Genomic DNA, 19,860 nt, shown 5'->3' with positions numbered 1-19,860 from the left:
TATTCGGATGATAATGGACATGTGGAATGTTGTAGAGAAAAGAGCGCATGAAATTCATACTGAGAATGTGTTATTAAAAGAAAGACTTAAAAAGAAGGAGGAAAAGGTTGGGGAGATGGATTATGCTACAATAGTTAAGAGTTCTGAAAGTGCAGTTAATGTACCTAAAGTCATGATAATAAAGGCATCAACAACAAAGCATAAAACGAGTGATGAAGTAAAGATAGATGTTTTAAAGGAAGTTAGACCTTTGCTATCCTCTGTGAAAGTGAGAAACATTAGAGCAATTAGAGATCGAGCGGTGATTATAGAAGCAGAAAGTGAAGAAGATATAGTTTAGTTGAAAGCATGTAAAAGAATTCAGGAGTTAGGATTACAATACTCTATTCCCAAGCCAATTCTACCACGTGTTGTGATATTTGATGTAGAAAAGGACATTGAGCGTGAAGAACTTTTAGAACAGTTGTGGTTAAGAAATTTTAAGGATAATAAAATAAGTGAAAAAAGGTTTAAGGAGAAAGTGGAAATATTAACAGTGAATGAAAATAAGGTTACTCACTTGAATAACTGGATGATTCAATTAAATTCGGAAATATGGAAGATGATTAAATTGAAAAATAGACTATTTTTAAGATGGACAGCTTGTAAATTTAAGGAGGTTTATTCTGTGACGCAATGTTTTAGATGCATGAATTATGGTCATATAGCGAAATACTGTAAAAGAGAGGTGTTGTGTGGTCACTGTGGGGAACTAAATCATTCCTATAAGGAATGCAAGAATAAAGATAAAAGTGCACATTGTTATATATGTGGAAAGAAGGGTATGCAGACTGATCACTCGGCAGTGGATAGGAAATGCCCAGAATATATGAGAGCATTAGAAATCAAAAAAAGAAAATAGATTATGGCTATACAAATTAAAATATTACAATTAAACGCCCAAAGAGCAAAATCTGTAGCTGCACAAATTAACAAAGTGTTGGAGGAGGAATGTATGTCCATCGCTTTGCTACAGGAGCCCTATGCAGTAGGATCATATGTGAGATGTTATCCGCAACATTATAGAGTAATATCATCTGGAGATAATCCTATGACAGCCATTATAATAAGAGATCGAGAAATGGTTGTGACTAAAATTATGTCATTATGTAATGCAGTATGTTTATGTTGTGAGATAATTTGTGAATGTGGAAAATTCTATGTTGCGACTATGTATTGTTCTCCTTCAGAGGACATAGAGAATTGTGTGGTATACTTAGAGAATCTTCATAGGCTTTTTTGGCTCCAGTGGCTTGGTGGTGGCCATAGACTCTAATGCTAATTCTCCATTATGGGGTGCCAGTTGTACAGATGAAAGAGGGCTACTTGTTGAAGAATGTATAGCAAGAACTGGAATTGAGATTGTGAATGTTTCTGGGCATGGTCCTACATATTCCACTGTATGTGGTCAGTCATACATTGATATGACCCTTGCTTCAACATCGATGTTAAGAAAGATTCGGAATTGGAGTATTTATGAAAATTATACCACGAGTGACCATAACAGCATCTCTTTTAGTATCGCTGATCATGATGAAAAAAGGGTATATTATGACACAGATCGATATAATATTAGAAATGTTAATTGGATTGAATTTGAATTAGATTATAGAAACTGTATTAGTCAAATTAATTGGTCTTGTCTTGCATCAGTCCAATATGTAGAGAAATTTACCGACTTATTACAAAAGTTGTCCAAAAAATATATGAGAATTAAAAGAAAGGTGAATCGTCCTGTTATATGGTGGACGGAAGAGTTAAATGCTCTAAGGAAAGAACTTTTTAGAGTGAGACGTTATATGCAGAGAGTAAGAAACAGAGGTGATGAGAATTTATATGTAATAGTTAAAGATCAGTTTTGTGAATTAAGACGTAGATATACTCGTGCTGTCAGTAGTGCTAAGGTTGCCTCATGGAGGAATTTTGTGAGTGAGCAGGGATCCAGGGATCCCTGGAATTCTATTTTTAAGATTTTAAATGATAAAACGAAATTCTCAGATATTACCTATACGATCGGGCAAGGTGATGAAGAAACCCTAACGTGGGGGCAGTCTATTAACATGATTATGGATGGTCTCTTTCCAGAGGATAATGGCGACTTAAGTTCGTCACAGTTAAATATGTTAAACACCAATGGAAGTTATAAACAAAATAAAATTGAAGAAAAATTTACAAATTTAGAAGTAGAAGGAGCAGTGGACCGGGCAAAGAGTGGTAAATCACCGGGCCTTGATAAGATAGAGGTAGAAGTTATGAAGAGAACATATAAGATGAGTCCTGGGATTTATGTGGACATGTATAATAAGTGTCTAGAAGAAGGCACGTTTCCGCCTGGTTGGAAGATTGCACAAGTAAGATTGATAGTTAAAAGTCTAGATCGTATGTTGAATGAAACGGGTGCGTATCGTCCCATTGCCTTGTTATCAGTATTAGCGAAGGTATATGAGCGTTTAATAATAAATAGGTTAATGTTAGAATATGAAAGTAAGGGTTTAATGTCTACATGCCAGTTTGGTTTTAAAAAGAATTTTTCAACTGAAGATGCAGTATATGAATTGATGCAGCATGTAGAGGGCAGTGGGATGAGATATGTACTCGGAGTTTTTATAGACTTTAAAGGTGCATTCGACCGACTATGGTGGGAGGGTGTGTTATATAGAGTTAGACAAGTAAAATGTTCAGATAATTTGTACAAAGTGTTAGAAAGTTATTTTAGTGAAAGGCAAGTTGAAGTTAAAACTAAATATACTAAATTAATAAGAAATATATCAAGAGGATGTCCACAAGGCTCGGTGATCGGCCCCTTTGCCTGGAACATTGTGTTTGATGAATTTTTGAAAATAAATGTTCCAGGTGTTGTTAAGATAGCGTATGCAGACGACTTAGTTCTACTTATTGAAGGAGATGCAAGATCGCAAATTGAGGAAATAGCATCTCGGGTGCTTTTTGATCTTGCTCAATGGACTGCAAAGTATAAATTAGAGATCTCTAAGGATAAAACAGGCCAAATGTTGTTAAAAGGCAGGCTGAGTCAAAATCGACATCCCGGTGTAAGGCTAATGGATGATGCTGTTCGATATGTGAATGTGACAAAATATCTTGGCTTAAAAATTGAAGAAAGATTGTTCTTTACTGAGCATGTGCGATACTTAAAAGAGAAGATTTGTGCTCTTTATGCGAAGCTCCGGAGGGTGATTAGAGTGGATTGGGGGATTAAAGGTAGGTCGATTAACTTACTTTATGAGTGTGTGTTTGTCCCCATTATTACATATGCCTCCGGAGCATGGGTACATAGAGTGCCAATTAAAACTATACAAAAGTATCTGTCTCAGGCACAGAGATTTGTATTATTAGCCATCACTAGAGCATGTCGAACAGTCTCAACTGAGGCTTTGCAGGTTGTTTCAGGGAGAATCCCTGTCCAGTATGTTGTTCTTCTGTCAGGATTAATGTATTTCACAAAAAGGAATATCAGGAGAACATACTTTGAAATAAGTTCTTGTCCCATTGCTGATAAAACTTATAGTAAATCTGATGTTAAGCTAGAGAAAGAAAGAATACAACAGGAAATTATTAAAAAATGGCAGTTGCAATGGGATAACTCAGATAAAGGACGTCAAACGTATCATTTTTTGCCAATAGTTACTATAGTGAATAAAAAGATGTGGCTGCAATTTGAGTTGCATGCCACATTTTTGATAACTGGACACGGGTTGGCCCTGAGACTATACCAATTTGGGCTTAGAGTTGATGACTTATGCAGCTGTGGACAACCAGAGACCTCAGAACATATAATGTTACACTGTCCAAATTATATGCAATATAGGTTGGAACTGAGTTTGTCTGTGGGGATCCTAGAGAGAGAGGCCCTCCATGTCATGTTTGAAGACAGAAGAATGTTCTCATACTTTAATAAATATGTAGAAAAGGTCTTCAAAAAGAGATATATGCTGGATAGTAGAAGCCTGCCTCCACGCGGAAGGGATGGTAACTCTCCTCATTAAAATCTAAGAAATAAAAAAGATGGATTTTTCTTGGGAGAGGCTGAGTGGCTTTATTTTGCGTTTGAATTATATTTTGTGTTATGTTATAATGTTACTTTAAATTTTTAATGTAATTGAATTCTAAAAAGACTCTGACACATTTCCTTTCAAGAGAAGGCCATGGATGGGCTTAGGCCCAGGGAATGGTTCCCTTGAAAGAGGTTTAAAATGGAATTTACTCCACACCGTGGATGGTCGTATACGTATTTGTTTTCAACAACATGAGGTTCTTGATCCATCATACATGGTTTCAAAAGTGCAAGTCGGTGGGGGCGGCCTGCGGCTTGCACTATTGTATGGTGTGAGACGTGTTTCACTGGCATGAACTTGAACTCCTGGTGCATGTGGAACACTATATCAGTGGTCTCTGCTATCGTCAACTGCTTGCTGACTGTGTACACCACGCTATGTTACACTTTTTTCAGAATGGCGATGGTGTCTTCCAAGATGACAATGCGCCGAGCCATCAGGCACTTGTTGTGCAGGAATGGTTTGAGGAACACAGTTCTGACTTCCAGCACACTCCCCTATATCAATCCCATAGAGCATTTGAGGGACACTGTGGAAAGCCATATCAGGCGTCTGAATACACCAATCACCTCCATACCTGCATTGCTGGGCGCATTACACACAGCTTGGTTGGGCATACCTCCCAAACGCTTCCGACATCTTGTTGAATCAATGCCACGGATAGCATCTGTACTGAGGGCAAAAGGAGGACCTACGAAGTATTAGGTAGGTGGTCATAATTCAGTGACCACTCAGTGTATAATGTAATGAAACAACAAACAAAAATAACAAAATCATTCTGAAATTCTGGAAATAAACTTTAAACTCTAAATCACAGTAATTCACAATGTACGCCATATCCAAAAATTTCATTACTTCATACAGCATGTCCCACTCACTTTTTCTTACTATTGAATACACGATGAATTGTCAAACTAATAGAGCAAGCTTATCTGCGAAAAGATCTAAACCTCCCAAGCACTTCCTAATTCATTTCACAAATATACGTGGTCTCAATTCCAATCTCAATGATGTCCATTTCCACTTGCAGTCTGCCAAACCCCATGTACTTTTTCTGACACAATTTTCAGTTATCGGTTGATTCAACTACTGCTCATCTGAGATGCCCAAATTATTCGCTGTATGATTCCTTTCGCCTCAAAGGTGGTACTTGTGCATATGTCCGTTCTGATATTCCCTGTCAGAGACTTGGCAATTTGGAATCTCCTCTCTTTGATCTTCTCTGGTTTAAAATCTCTCTACCTCATTGTGTCAAATTCATCTGTGGTCTCTACCGTTCTCCCAACTCCACTAATCACTTGGAGCTCTTTGACTTCCTCTCTTTGCAACTTGACTTTCTCCAGTCCAACTTTCCTAACAGTAAGGTAACTGTCCTTGGTGATTTTAATTTTCACAACTCCAGCTGGCTTCGTTTTCTAGTCCCACCGACCCAGCATGTCGAGATGCTGAGGCTTTTGCAATTACTAATGACCTAGCACAGATTGTTCATTTACCTACAAGAATACCGGACAATCCTAATCATACAGCCAATACGCTTGACCTTTTTCTCACAAACAACTCTTCTAAGTACACGGTCGAAATGAAAGGTCCTTTAGGCACTTCAGATCACAACTTGGTGATTGTCTCTTCTCCAATGGAACTTTTATGTCATGGTTATTCCCAACCTCGTGTTGTTTGGCATTACAAGAATGCAAAATGGGATGACCTGCGAGACTTCTTTTCTTCTTTTCCTTGGTCGGATTACTGTTTCAAAACTTCTGATGTCAACGTTTGCTCAGATCGTGTCAGTGAAATTATTCTTGCAGGAATGGAATCCTTTATTCCACACTCCACTTTAAAATCTCGTCCTTTATCTAAACCTTGGTTTTCCAATAAATGTGCTACGACTGTTCAAGAGAAGAATGTTGCATATCGTAATTGGCTTGTTTGTAATTCTTCAGTTTCATTTTTGCCTACACCAAAGCTCGCAACAATTGTAAAGCAGTTATTAATCAGTCCAAACTAGAGTTTGAACAGGCTAAGAGTAGAAAACTTGCTTCTTGCCCTAATGGTAGCCGAGCATTCTGGTCTCTTGCCAAAGCTATTGGCCAAAACTTTTGCCCATCTCTGTTCCCACCTCTGTCCAAACCAGATGGTTCTGTTGTCACTTCAGCCAAGGATAAAGCTGACCTGCTAGCATCCCATTTTTCTTCCAGCTCATGTATTAATGATCTTGGCAAAACACCTCCCACCATTCCCAACACGCTCCATTCAATGCCTCCTGTGGTCTTCCGTCAAAAGGATACCAGAAGGATTTTGACGAATCTTGATGCTAAGAAAGCTCCAGGTCTCGATGGTATTTCTCCACTCGTCCTCAAAACCTGTGCTTCTGAACTTACTCCTATTCTTTGCCGCCTTTTTTAACTTTCTTATTCCAAAGGTGTTTTTCCTTCTGCTTGGAAATTTGCTCATATCCAGCCAGTTTCTAAAAAGGGTGACAAATCCCTCCCATCCAATTATCGTCCCATTGCAATTTCTTCTACTCTTTCTAAAGTAATGGAGAAATCAATTAACCGCAAACTCTTAAACTACCTAGAAACCTTCCGTCTGATCAACGATCGTCAGAATGGATTCTGTTAGTGTCGATCCACTGGTGATATTCTGGCTTATGTTACCCATTTGTGGACTAATTCAATGGAAAGATTCGGTGAAACACAAGTAGTTGCTCTTGACATCTCAAAGGCTTTTGATCGTGTTTGGCATAAAGATCTTCTAAACAAGCTTCCATCTTATGGTTCGCCAACTGTTTTTAGTAATTGGTTATCCAATTTTCTCTCTGATCGCTCACTGAGGGTGATGGTTGATGGCTCTCTGTCTTCTAACTTCTCCACTAATGCTGGTGTCCCCCAAGGTTCAGTTCTTTCCCCCACTCTTTTCCTCTTGTATATTAATGACCTTCTTCCATTGACTGGAAATCCTATCCATAGTTTTGCCGATGATAGCATATTGCATTCCACTTTCCATTTTGAGAAACCTTGTCCTGCTCAATCAGCTTCAACTTCTGGAAAATCTGCTACCAATTCCTTAAATGCCGATCTTCAGGTAATTCTCCAGTGGGGCAAAGACAACCTAGTTGATTTCAACCCTTCTGAAATTCAGTCTTGTCTTATATCTCGCAAAAAGGATTCTTCTGCTACTATGCTTATCTTTGGTGACACTCCGATTTCTACGCAAGATGATATATCTCTTTTGGGAATAACCCTGATTTCTAATCTCTCTTGGCACAAGCACATTACAAATATTGCTTCCTTCTTCTTCTTCTTCTTCTTCTTCAAGAGGAGTGTTTCCATTTACAATGGATTTCCTCAGCCTACAAGTTATTTCTTGTTAGGAATTTTTTCCCGCCATAAAGTGCGGTTCAAGGTGTCTTGGTCGGTTAAGCCTCGAGCTGTCATGCACTCCCGTACTCAATCCATCCATGTCCTCCTAGGTCTTCCTCTTCTCCTTCTTCCAGGAGGTATCTATTCCAGGATAGCCTTTGGATATCTGTTTTCTTGCATCCGTTTAACATGTCCATACCATTTTAGACGCTTTTCTTTGATGGTGTCAATAATAGTCTTTTTCACTTCCATTTTTTCCCTTGTCTTCATTCCGTTTTCTGTCTCTTCTAGAAGTTCCTGCTGAGCGTCTCCAAAAATCCATTTCTGTGGAGAGCAATTTGTTTTCCGCTCGCCTATTCAATGTCTAGGTTTCCGCTCCATACAATAGAAGACTTTGTACAATCGTTTGAAATATAAGTTTCTTTGTTTTATTTAGAATATTTTTGCTCCACAGAACAGAGTTTAACATACCGATAGCCTTTCGGCCGTCTGTAATTCTCTTATTGATCTCTGCTTGGGATGATCCATCACTTTGTAAGATTGATCCCAAATATTTGAATTTATCAACTTTTGTTTGATTTTAAAACCTCCAATATTTAGAACGTCTCCAGGCCCTGAAGACAACATTTCAGTCTTGCTAAAATTGATTTTTAGACCCCATTGTTTATATTCCTCAAACAATTGATGACATGCATACTTTGCATCTTCTAAGTCTTGTGCTATCACCACCTGATCATCTGCAAAAAGTAAATTGTGAATATAGGTGTTCTTATTAATCGGCCATCCCATTTTATTACAATTTTTTGACCAGGATCTTAGGCAGATGTCGATATAAATTTTGAAAAGTGTTGGTGACATGCAACAACCTTGTAATAAGCCTTTTGAAGTGTGGAATTCAGGTGACAAAGCTGAACCCACTTTAATTCTGCATCTATTGTTCCTGTAAATTGCCTTAATAATGTTAATCAGTTGTCCATCAATATTTGCCTCTTTCAGTGCTTTCCATAAGAGTCGTCTTGGAACACTGTCATATGCCTTTTCTAGGTCAATGAAAATCATAAAGATTTTTTTTCCTTTTGATTGGCATTTTTCAAGGATTTGTCATACTGTTGAGATATGATCTATACCTGACCTCCTAGCCGAAAAACCACTTTGTTCTTCTGATACCTCGATTTGGGCTTCTAAATGGTTCCTGATCCATTTTCCTAGGTTCTTTAACAGCGGGTTCAGGACGCATATTCCTCTGTAATTTGAACAGCTTTTCCGATCGCCCTTCTTATAAATTGATGTAATATATCCTGTTATCATTTCTTTCGGTATACTATCTTTTCCTCTCAGTATACTATTTAACAGTTTTTTATCAGAACAGCCACTCCTCTTCCTCCATATTTCAGAAGTTCCATGTAAACTCCTCCAGGTCCAGGTGATTTGCCATTCCTTCCCTCCGTTAGTAAGAGTTCCACTTCCCTAACAGAAACTTTTAAGCCCGAGTCTTCTACACCAAAATCCTCCATCGTCTTGAACTCTTCCCAGTCTTCTTTTAAAAGTCCTTCATAGTACTCCGTCCAGTCTTTCAAAGGTATTAATTGCAAACCAGCGTTGTGTTTATTCTGTTTTCTCAAGTCTTTAAGGACCTTCCACGATTCCGCTGATTGCTTGAAGCCCAATTTGCTATTAATAGTTGCGCATTTCCTTTCCCATTCTTCATTTTTCGCTTCTACTACCAACCGATTGGCTATTTTCTTTTTTTCAACATAAATGTTTCTATATGCATCATTCCTATCACCCAGCCATTTCTGATATGCAAGTTTCTTTTCCTCTACAGCAGTTCTTACTTTCTCTGTAATCCAGGTCTTTTTTGGTCCTTGACTCTTCTTTTTGCCTAGGATTTCATGAGCTATTTTTTAACAGTATTTTTTAAATATTCATAGATTTCTTCAGTATTACCCTATAAATATTGCTTCCTCTGCGTCTAAAAAACTTGGTTTTCTCTTTCGCTCTCGGCGTTACTTTTCTTCCAAACAGCTGTTCACTCTGTATAAATTGGAAATCCGCCCTGCTATGGAATATTGTTCCCACATCTGGGGTGGTACCCCCAAAACTACTCTCAGGCTTCTTGATTCCATTCAGAAGAGGGCAGTTAGGTTAATTAATGATTCATCTCTAACAGACTCTCTCCACTCGATTTCTCATAGACGTACTTTTTCTGCTGCATGCCTCTTCTACAGATACTTCCATGGGCACTGTTCTTCTGAATTGGCGTCAATAATTCCCGCTCTCTCTTTCAAAACAGTCCGAACACGTGCTGCCACCAGCCAATCCATTTACTATCCAACTTCAACTCACAGAACGAACTATTCATCTTCCTCGTTTATTCATTCAACTGCCATTTTCTGGAACAACCTTCCTTCATACGTATTTCCTGAAAATTACAGTTTACAGAAGTTCAAGTCCAATGTCAACAAATATCTTCTTTCGTCTTCTCAACCTCCAACCCAAGCACGATACTAAGTACTATATGTTCTAATACCTCTCGTGTTTGGGGTTTACATAAAAAAAAAAAGAAAAAAAAAAAGAAAAGAAAAACAAAACCGTTTCCCATTCACCTCTCCGTCCACTCCAAACGTTTGTTTGGATTTATTCTTGCTTGAATTTATTTAAACTATCAACTTTCACAACAACAACAGTAGTAGTAGTAGTAGTAGTAGTGGCACATGATGCAAGAAAGCAAGTGTAGGAGCTTATGCAGCATCAGCCAAAAAAAAAAAAAAATCACACCATTCCCTCCAAATGCCTGTCCAGTTCCTCCTTAAATTTATTTAACCTATCAACTTCCACAACGACAGATGGAAGTTTGTTCCAGCAATTAACCACCCGCTGGCTAAAGGCAAATTTCCGCACATCTATTCTACATCTGTCCTTTCTTAATTTGAACTTATGTCTCCGTAGGTTCGTAATCTGAACAAGTGGAAGGATCCCATCAGAATTCAGGGTACTCAACCCATTCAAGGCCTTATAGACCTCAATCAGATCACCGCGCAGGTGCCTAGTCTTCGGCCACTGCAATTTGCAGAACTTAAGCCTCTCTTGGTAAGAGGATCCCTTCATTCCCCTCACCAATCGTGTTGCTCTTCTCTGTACACGCTCAAGCAAATCTACATCCTTCCTAAAATGAGGCCTCCAGACCTGTACGCAGTACTCAAGGCGTGGCCTGACCTTGCCTTATACAGAGGGACAATCACCTCCTTTTCCCTGCTAGCAAAATTGCTATATATCATTGACAAAATCAAATGACCTGCCCTAGCAGCCTGTCTGCATTGCTCAGAAAACTTCATGCCTGACTGCACAATTACTCCCAGCTCTTTTTCATTTTCTACCACCTTAAGTGTAGTACCACACAGTTGGTACGTTTCTCTGGGGTTACTTCTACCCATATGCAGTACTTTTCATTTGTCAAGGTTAAACTTCAGTTGCCACTTCTTAGCCCATCTGCCCAAATTATCTAGATCCTGTTGCAGTAGCACACTGCCATTACTGTCATTAACAACCCTGCCAACCTTTGTGTCATCTGCAAACTTCGACATTAAGCCTGATATACCTTCATCAATATCATTGATAAATACACAAAACAACAGTGGACCCAACACCGAACCCTTTGGGACTCCACTAATAACATTATTCCACGAAGAGCAGCACCCATTGATTATCACCCTCTGTCTTCTCCCACTTAACCATCCTTTTATCCATTGTAGCAACTTACCCTTAATACCATTCTGCTCCAATTTGTACAGTAGTCTTCCAGGCGCGACAGTGTCAAAAGCTTTCCTGAAATCCAAGTATATGATATCAAAATTATTTTTTGCATCCAGTTCCTTTGTGACCACATCATAATAACCAATCAAATTTGTCAGACAAGACTTTCCCTTAACAAACCCATGCTGTGTTTGAATTATTGCTGCAGTCTTGTCTAGATGATCCTGCAATGCATCTTTAACCAGTGACTCCATTATTTTACCCGGAACAGAAGTTAAACTAACTGGTCTGTAAATACTCGTGTCACCCTTCGATCCACCTTTGTGAATTGGGGATACATTTGCATATCTCCAGTCCGTGGGAACCTCCCCTGAGTCCAAGGATGCTCTCATAATTATGGCTAAGGGTTTGCTTAGTTGCTTTGCCGCCTCCTTTAAAATAACTGGATAGATCCCATCCACCCCAGGTGCCTTTCTTATGTTTAACTTGAACAATTTTTCCTCCACTTTGCTCTCAGTTATTACAAAATCATTAAGCACACTGCTACAATTTGATAACCTTCTTCCATTTTCAAACTGTAATAATTCCTCACGTGTGAATGTAGATGCAAAATACTCATTCAGTTTGTTTGCTATCTGAGCAGGATCATCAACAGTCGAACCATCGATGTCAAGTGGACCAATCATATTCATCCCCTTCCTTTTAGAATTTATATAAGTAAAGAAATCCTTGCTGTTTTTCTTAGCATCTTTTGCCAAAGATTTCTCGTAATCTGCCTTCGCCTGCCGAACCTCCTTTGTGACCTGATTACAGGCTAGCTTATATCTGCCACAGGCTTCTGCGTCACCTGATAATTTATATGCATCCCATGCATTTTTCTTCTCTGTCACGAGTCTCATTAGTTCATTTGATAACCATTTAGGCCTAAACCTTGAAAAATATTTCTTAATCGGTATATAAAGTCTAGTAGCTTCCACGATTAATTCCTTGATGCTTCCCACTTAGAATTTACAGTTGGTAACATCGTCAGTTGATCCCACTGTACAGAATTTAAAAACTGTCTGAGACCACTGTACTCGCCTTTATGGAAGCAAAAACCCTTTCCTTTACTCCTGACGGTAGTTACCTCTTTGAGTAAATGCAAAATATAAATTTGAAGTACTCTTTAAGTTCTTCAAATAATGCTAACCATCAATATCAGACTCGTTATGATCAGTTTATTACGTAAATCTTTGCAAAGATTTAAAAAATCGTTATATTACCATTTTTTGTAATTCAGAAATATTATAAAATATTTTAAATATTTCTACATGTTCTTTTAATATTTCTAAACCGTTCGGTTAACGAGAAAATTGTAGTGTTCATAATTTGAAAGAAAAAAATAAATTTGAAAATTTGTTGCCTTTCCTAAATAGTTTCCTCTCTATGTTCATAATCGAAATGACGTATTTCCAATCTTTTCCTTACAGTGCTTATTTCTGGAAACGAAGCGGCAATGCCAATGATCGTAGCCATATTATTAGCCGAATCGAGAATTGTTTGGAATGCTTCTTCCTCTGTTCTGTTTTCTTGAGAATGTTTCGTGTTTTTCCAATTTTAGGGGTGTAAGGCAAGGATGTTCCATGTCCCCGTACTGTTTGATTTATACGCAGAAGCACTGATGAAAGAGTTCAAAGGAGAGCAGAAAGGAGGTGTAAAAAGTAGAAGGGGGCAGTTAAAGACAATAAGATTTGTAGATGACTAGAGATTGATTGCTAATAATGAAGAATTAAGGGCTCCTTGGACATCTTGAACAGCACAATAGAGGAGTAAAATATGAAGATTAACAGCAATAAAACCAAGGTAATGTTAATGTCAAAGTGACCAGGAAGAAGAATCAATACAGCATTAGATGGAATAATATTGGAACAGGTCGAAAAATACTTGGGAAGCATAATGACAAAAAATTGGAAAAAGCCTGGAAGAAACTAAAACACGAATTGCAATGGGAAAGAAGCATTTAGTAATAGAAAAGAACTATTGGGAAGAAATTTCAAGGAGGAATTAACAAAGCAAATGATGAAACATTAATATGGACTGTTGTACTATATGGCTCCGAGATATGGACACTGGGAAAGAGGAGATGAGACGCCTAGAAGCTTACGAGATGTGGGTGTGGAAGAGAATGGAAAAGGTGAAATGCGTGGACAGAGTGAGAATGAGATTTTGCGGAAAGTAGAAGAGAGAACGTTCTTAAAGGGTTGAAAAGGAGACAAAATAACTTTATAGGGCATGTATTGAGAACAGAAATCATGCTGAGGAGTGGGATTGAGGGGTAGATATGCGGGAAAAGAACTGTTGTCAGAAGGAGAATTGGAATGATGGATTGGATGGTAAGAGGAAATTATGCGGGAATTAAACGTATAGCACAAGATAGAGAAGCATGGCGTAAATGATGCCCTGACTTGCCTGAGGGTAGAGAAATTAAAGAAAAAGATTATATAATTGTAAAAAAAATATGAAACACAGATCCAGATAAGCAAATTAAGGTGTCTGCAGTTTCATGAACTGTATTTATTTCAACTGAATTATTTGCCTGCCATGTTGAATACTGGTAAACGATGGAATTCGCATCTGATTGTATAAAACCAATCAGATAACCAGCACGGCTTCTGGGTATGTGGGGCAAGCGGTTCGATAGGTTTATTTTTAAGAGTAACACTAAGTTACAGAATGGTAATCCCTTTGGCTCTTAATTTGTGCTTAGCAGCAGCACTAATTGACTCAATAGGTGCGAACAATGCGTTCTCAGCAAAGTCTTTCCTAATCCGTTCGTTATATGGATGCTGAAAACGTTGTGAAGGATGGAGTACCATGCAGACATGGGTGTGTCTCGCAGTTGATTGAGATTCAACGGAGGTGTAGGCCTGCAGCGAACAGCCCTTTCCAGCTCATCCAAAAGATGTTCAATAGGATTGAGATCCAGGGACTGAGCGGCCACTACAGCAAAGAAAAGTTGTTGTCATTTTTCTGGAACCATTCTATAGTGATTCGGGCTTTGTGCACCGGCGCATCATCCTGTTGGAAGTAACCATATGACTGAGGATAAACTGTCAACATGAACGGATGCACTTGGGCAGCAACGATGTTTAGGTACGATGTGGCATTTAGACGTGAACTATTCCCCACACCATAACGCTGCCCTCACCACTTTGCACAGTAGTCGTCCGACATGACGGGTCCACGGATTCATGTTGTTTTCGCCAAATTCTGAGCCTTCCAGCAACATAATACACCAGGAACTTTGATTCGTCAGACCAAGCAACTGTTTTCCAATCCTCGATAGTCCAGTGCTGGTGTTGCTGTGCCCAAAGGAGGCGTGCTCTCTTGTTCTTAACTGATAATAAAGGTACGCCATTTGGCCTTCGGCTGTTGTAGCCCATTCACTACAAATTGCGACTAGTAGTCCACTGCAATATTTTGTTCTTCCCACCAAGGTTGTATTCCAACGTGATGTGCGACATTGTGGCCAGTCTGTTTGCTTGCACAATTCTAGCCATCCTCCTCTGACTTCTGTCATCAACAAGCAATTTTCTTCCACAGCAGTGCCGTTGAGAGGATGTTTTCTGTTCGTTGCACCATTCTCAACACACCCTTGAAACTTTTGCTGTTCAGGAGAACTGCCGTTTCAGAGATGCTTTGTCTAGTACGTCTTGCACCTACTACCATGTCACGTTCAAAGTCCGTTAGATTGCTTCTTTTCCCATTCTTGCTACGGTTGGTGTGCTTAACTAATACTAGAAAGGTTGCTCTACTGCATTTATATCCACAACTGTGGTCATGTGACTTGCAACGTTGTGAGACAAACCATTCGTGTGCACAGCAGTGGTTGGTGTACCTAATAAAGTGGCAGACTGTGTATAAGTACACCTATAAAAATGAAGGAATCAGTGTAATTAGGAGGCGGCTGGCAGTCAAGAACACTAATAGCTGAAATTCCATTAGAAATGTAAGTTGGGTTTAGAAGATTCTAGATGGAAATACACTGTTCAGTTGAGAACTGAGGCTATGCATATTTCCAAAATGAAATTTCTTTCTTTTTCTTGGATGGCATGCACATATGCATATGCAGAAAAAGGAAGCATAAAGGGTGATTGCAGGAGGAATGTGTAAAAATCTTTCAGCCAGTGTAACCCTTGGTATCAAGCCCACAAGTACTGTCGGTTTACCGTAGTGAACAAATGCTTTAGATGTGTGGCTTTTGGTCATTCATCCCAGAACTGTAATCAAAAAGTAGTATCATGTGGTCATTGTGCCATGGGAGGACTGTTTGCGAAAACAGGATAGACCAAAAGGCGTCAACTGCAAAAGGCGTCATAAAGATTACGATCATTCCCAACCTCACAACACACGAAGTGTCCAGAATACATTAGAGCACTAGAACAGGCTAAAACAAGAGCCATTAATGAGCAACATCGACCAGACCTGTGCTCTTAATGCTACTTTCCCTAACAATGAGGATATTACCATACTGCAAGTGAATGCTCATCGCTCCAGGAATGTCACAGATAAAGTTCGAATTTTCATCACTGAGAATTCCTACGACTTGCTCTGCTTACAAGGACCCTATTTTTCCAGATGTCTACATGGACACAACTAGAAGTTAATGGGTTTCCCAATCTCTGCCTGGATCATACATGCTGACACAGAACATCCAAAATCTGCAATAGTGGCTTTTAATACCTCACTTGACATAATAGCTATTTCTTCTTCGTGTATTCCAAATGCTACGTGGGTACAAATCCCGTCACTTTTTCAAACTTTCTATTTGGTATCACTCTTCTGTCCTCCATCTGAAGATATCCAAATCTCCCCGAACTATCTAGATTCTGTCATTGAAAAACTATGCCTATCACCAATCATTATAGCTACAGACTCCAATGCCAAGCCTGCAGTATGGTTTAGTACCTCCACTGACCACAGAGGACGACAACTGGAGAACTTCATGCTGGCACATAACGTGCACATTCTAAATAAATTCAACCAACCCAGCACATTCTTCACAATAAATGGCGAGTCTAACATCGACCTGACTCTCACAACTGCAAGCATTACTAACAAAGTATCTAACTGGGCTGTGATTGAGGAGCTTACCTCATGTAGTGACCACCGTGCAATTTCATTTAAAATTACCACAAATTTACAAAATCGGAAGTTACCTCCTCAAGACTTGAAAAGATTTGCTATAATGCATATAAAATGGCCCCTGTTCTCGGAATCAGCTTAATGCTGAAGAACAAGCCTTCTATATCCAAACTGCCTTATTACGAGCAACTGAATGCTCGACTAAGAGAATTAACTCCAAAAAATTATCCGAATGAACAACATTCATTCGGCTTTAAAGGAATAAAAATTACAAATATTCAGTATAACTACTATGAACTACTTATTGCGGAAACCCTAGAGATGAAGTGATGTAATAATTCAATTAATATCCGTAGACCATTCTTATTATCGAATGATTGGTCATTTATGCGGATGCGTGAAGAACAAAAATTACTACCTAAGACAAATGCTTCTGGTCATTTTTGTGTTGCTCTTATTCCTGTGAACATGTAGTTTCGAAAAGTTTTAGTCCAACTTAAGGAAAGAAGAGAAAAAAATGCTCCATATACAGCTAAGCATTTTAGACTATCTAAATTTATAAACTTAATGTTGATAGACGTAATATTTTCCTTACTGGCAGAGGATGGTGGTTGAAAACCGGGGTGCCATTGAATGGTCAATATTGAGACTGTGGGGTTTTATTCACTGTTGTTTTGACAGTGGGGAAGATGTTTAATATTTTTTATAAATTTTATATCGCCATTAGGGGAACAGCCATGTCTCTGTGATACAAATGATCTCATAGAACCTTGAAAAGAGAAGAATTTCCATTGTCTGAAGTTTATTTCTCAGGCTTCTAGCGTTTTGGTAGAAAATTGTGCACATTAAAGAAGTTTGGATGTATGCCCTTTTTGGAGTTCTGATAGCCTTCATCTGTCGTCTATGATTCATTCTGGAGGTAGTTCTCACTTCAATCTTCATATTTCGTCCCTCAGGCGTTAGTGGAGGGTGATCGTCTCGCTGGCAAGCTTCTGTGAGAGTATTTGAACCTTTAAGAAGGTCCTGTTAAGTAAACCGGAATGTTCCTCGCCAAACTTAAACTTAATGGTGGGTCTGAGTGAGATTTTCCTTTCATTACGGCATCCTGGTAGAAGCACACTTTGTAGTGTAGAAGTGTTTCACTAGTGCCCCTACAGGCCAAGATGATGTAAGGCTAAGTAGTTTGTAGGTAGATTCTGCTGTAGTGATTTTGAATGATGCATAGTATGGTTGTTTGGTCGTGAGCCTGGTAATTTCTGTGTCTATACCTAAGTCTTCATTCAAATAAGACCACATTTCTTCAACAGTTGTCTGTGGAGAAAGCTTGGAGACAAAAATTGATTTTTCATGTGAAGAGATTTTCATCGGAATCGAATGTATTTTCGTTGAGTTAGCAGTCTTGACTGTGGGCTTCATGTTGTTGTTTGGCTTTTCTGGTGCAATTACTTGGTTTTTTGTGTATTTCTGCTTCCCTTTGCACAGTGTCATCTTCTTGGGAAATTTTGGATGTCCTGGATTGGTTGTTTCTTCTATGTGGCGGCGAGATGAATAATTTCGGGGTGATTTGCTGTGGTGCAGAAATTTCGGGGTGCGATTTGGTTGATAGAGAGGGTCCGCGCATCCCTTATCCATAGCAGTAACTTGCCCTTGGCCACAGTGCTCAAATTTGTACAGCAGTTTTTCAAGTGAAACAGCGTCAAAAATTTACTGAAATCTAAATATATGACGATTAATTATTATTTCATTAAGTTCCCTTGTCACCCTGTCATAGGAACTAATCAGATTAGTCAGACTAGATCTCCTCTTAATAGATCCATGCTATTATTTTCCCCTCGTGGGTAGCACACTTGGTAGAATCGTTGGCATTCACACACCGGTGGAAAACACTTTAATTCGAGTCCCTTTGATGACGGTAGGAATTTTTAATGGGCATTTTCACAAACTGGCTGAATTATTCGTCTCGGGCGAGAGTAGCATAGTTTTTTCCCCCCTGGAAACTCGGGTTTTTCGTTCAGCAAGCAGAAAATCGACAAAAGAACACACGCAATTTACAGATAACTTATATGGCCTTATAGGTTGTCTGTAAATTGGAACAATATGGTCTTATTCGCTGTTGCCCCTAAACACCGATTGGAACAACAACAACAATGTATCAAATTCCACATATGCGTGAAGATATATGTGCTTTTTTGTAGTAGAATTAAGTGAATAAAATCAAATTTTTTCTTAACTATCAACAATTAAGACACTACTATAAACCCTTAAATTCGTTTCATGGTTAATTTTGTTGCAGTTAATTAAGTGGACTCCTTAATCACGAGCGGCGATCAAAGATTGATCAAAAGTTGTTTGGATTTTGTGTTCTCGCCCAGTTAACGATTTTCCATTGACGCTGTTCGTCTTTATTAATTAATTTAGTGATTAATTAACATGCCTCTTTCCTCTGATAGATATCAGGTATGTTAATGAGCAATCTGAGTTCATTTATAAAGTTCATTATCCGAAATTATTCCCAGTTCACAATGACTAGTGACTAGTAGCATATCAAGTACAGAGGAGGGAATAGACATTCCTTCTAAGTAGGACCTACTTATATAGAATATCATAATTAATGTATTTATAACATTAAATATGTTATGAATATTTTATTAATATTTATAATATAAAATATGTTTATAATTTAATTTTAGGTGTTTGACAGAGGGAAAACTATACAATCTTCTTCTGAGACCGTCTCTAACTCAGCCACATTATGAAAAATTGACATCCTACATCACATTCCAAAGCAGGTGTCGCGTCGTGTTCCAAAGTCTTTCCCCAAATTTTCGGAACATATCAGCAATTTTTATTATGATTTCCTTTTGCTGCATATATATATATATATATATGCAATTTATTTATTAAAATATAATAGTTGAGGAATTCATGAAAAAATTACGACATGTATTCTGGTTCTCTAATTCTTTGGGATCCCAAAGAATTAGAGGAAAATCTTAATCAGTTATGCACAGTTAGTAAGGATTTTGGACTAAAGATGAATATGGCTAAAACAAAAGTAATGATGAACAAGTATGCCACGGAAAGGGAAATAATGATTGAAGGAGCAGTAATTGAAAAGGTGGAGTCATATACTTATCTGGGACAAGTTATTAGCTGTAATAATGATAAATGGCTGGAAGTCAAGAGAAGAATAAATTTTGGATGGATAGCATTCAGGAAATATAGTCACATACTGAAGAGCAATATCCCAGTTTGTCTGAAACGTAAAATAATGAATCAATGTATACTCCCCACCATGACTTATGGAAGTGAAACTTGGGCACTCACCAAAAGAATGGAAGAGAAGCTAAGAACTACACAGCGAAGAATGGAACGAATTATATTGGGAATCAGACTGTTAGATAAGAAGAGAAACACATGGATTAGGCAGCAAACTCAAGTAAAGGACATTCTTATCAAAACTAAAGAACTAAAATGGTCTTGGGCAGGACACATAGCTCGAAGACATGATG

Source organism: Mastigoproctus giganteus, chromosome 9 (assembly GCF_048544385.1).
Source record: "Mastigoproctus giganteus isolate SK-2022 chromosome 9, ASM4854438v1, whole genome shotgun sequence".
NCBI lineage: Eukaryota > Metazoa > Arthropoda > Arachnida > Uropygi > Thelyphonidae > Mastigoproctus > Mastigoproctus giganteus.
The sequence above is the reverse complement of the archived record's forward strand: the minus strand, read 5'-3'. Positions refer to the sequence as shown.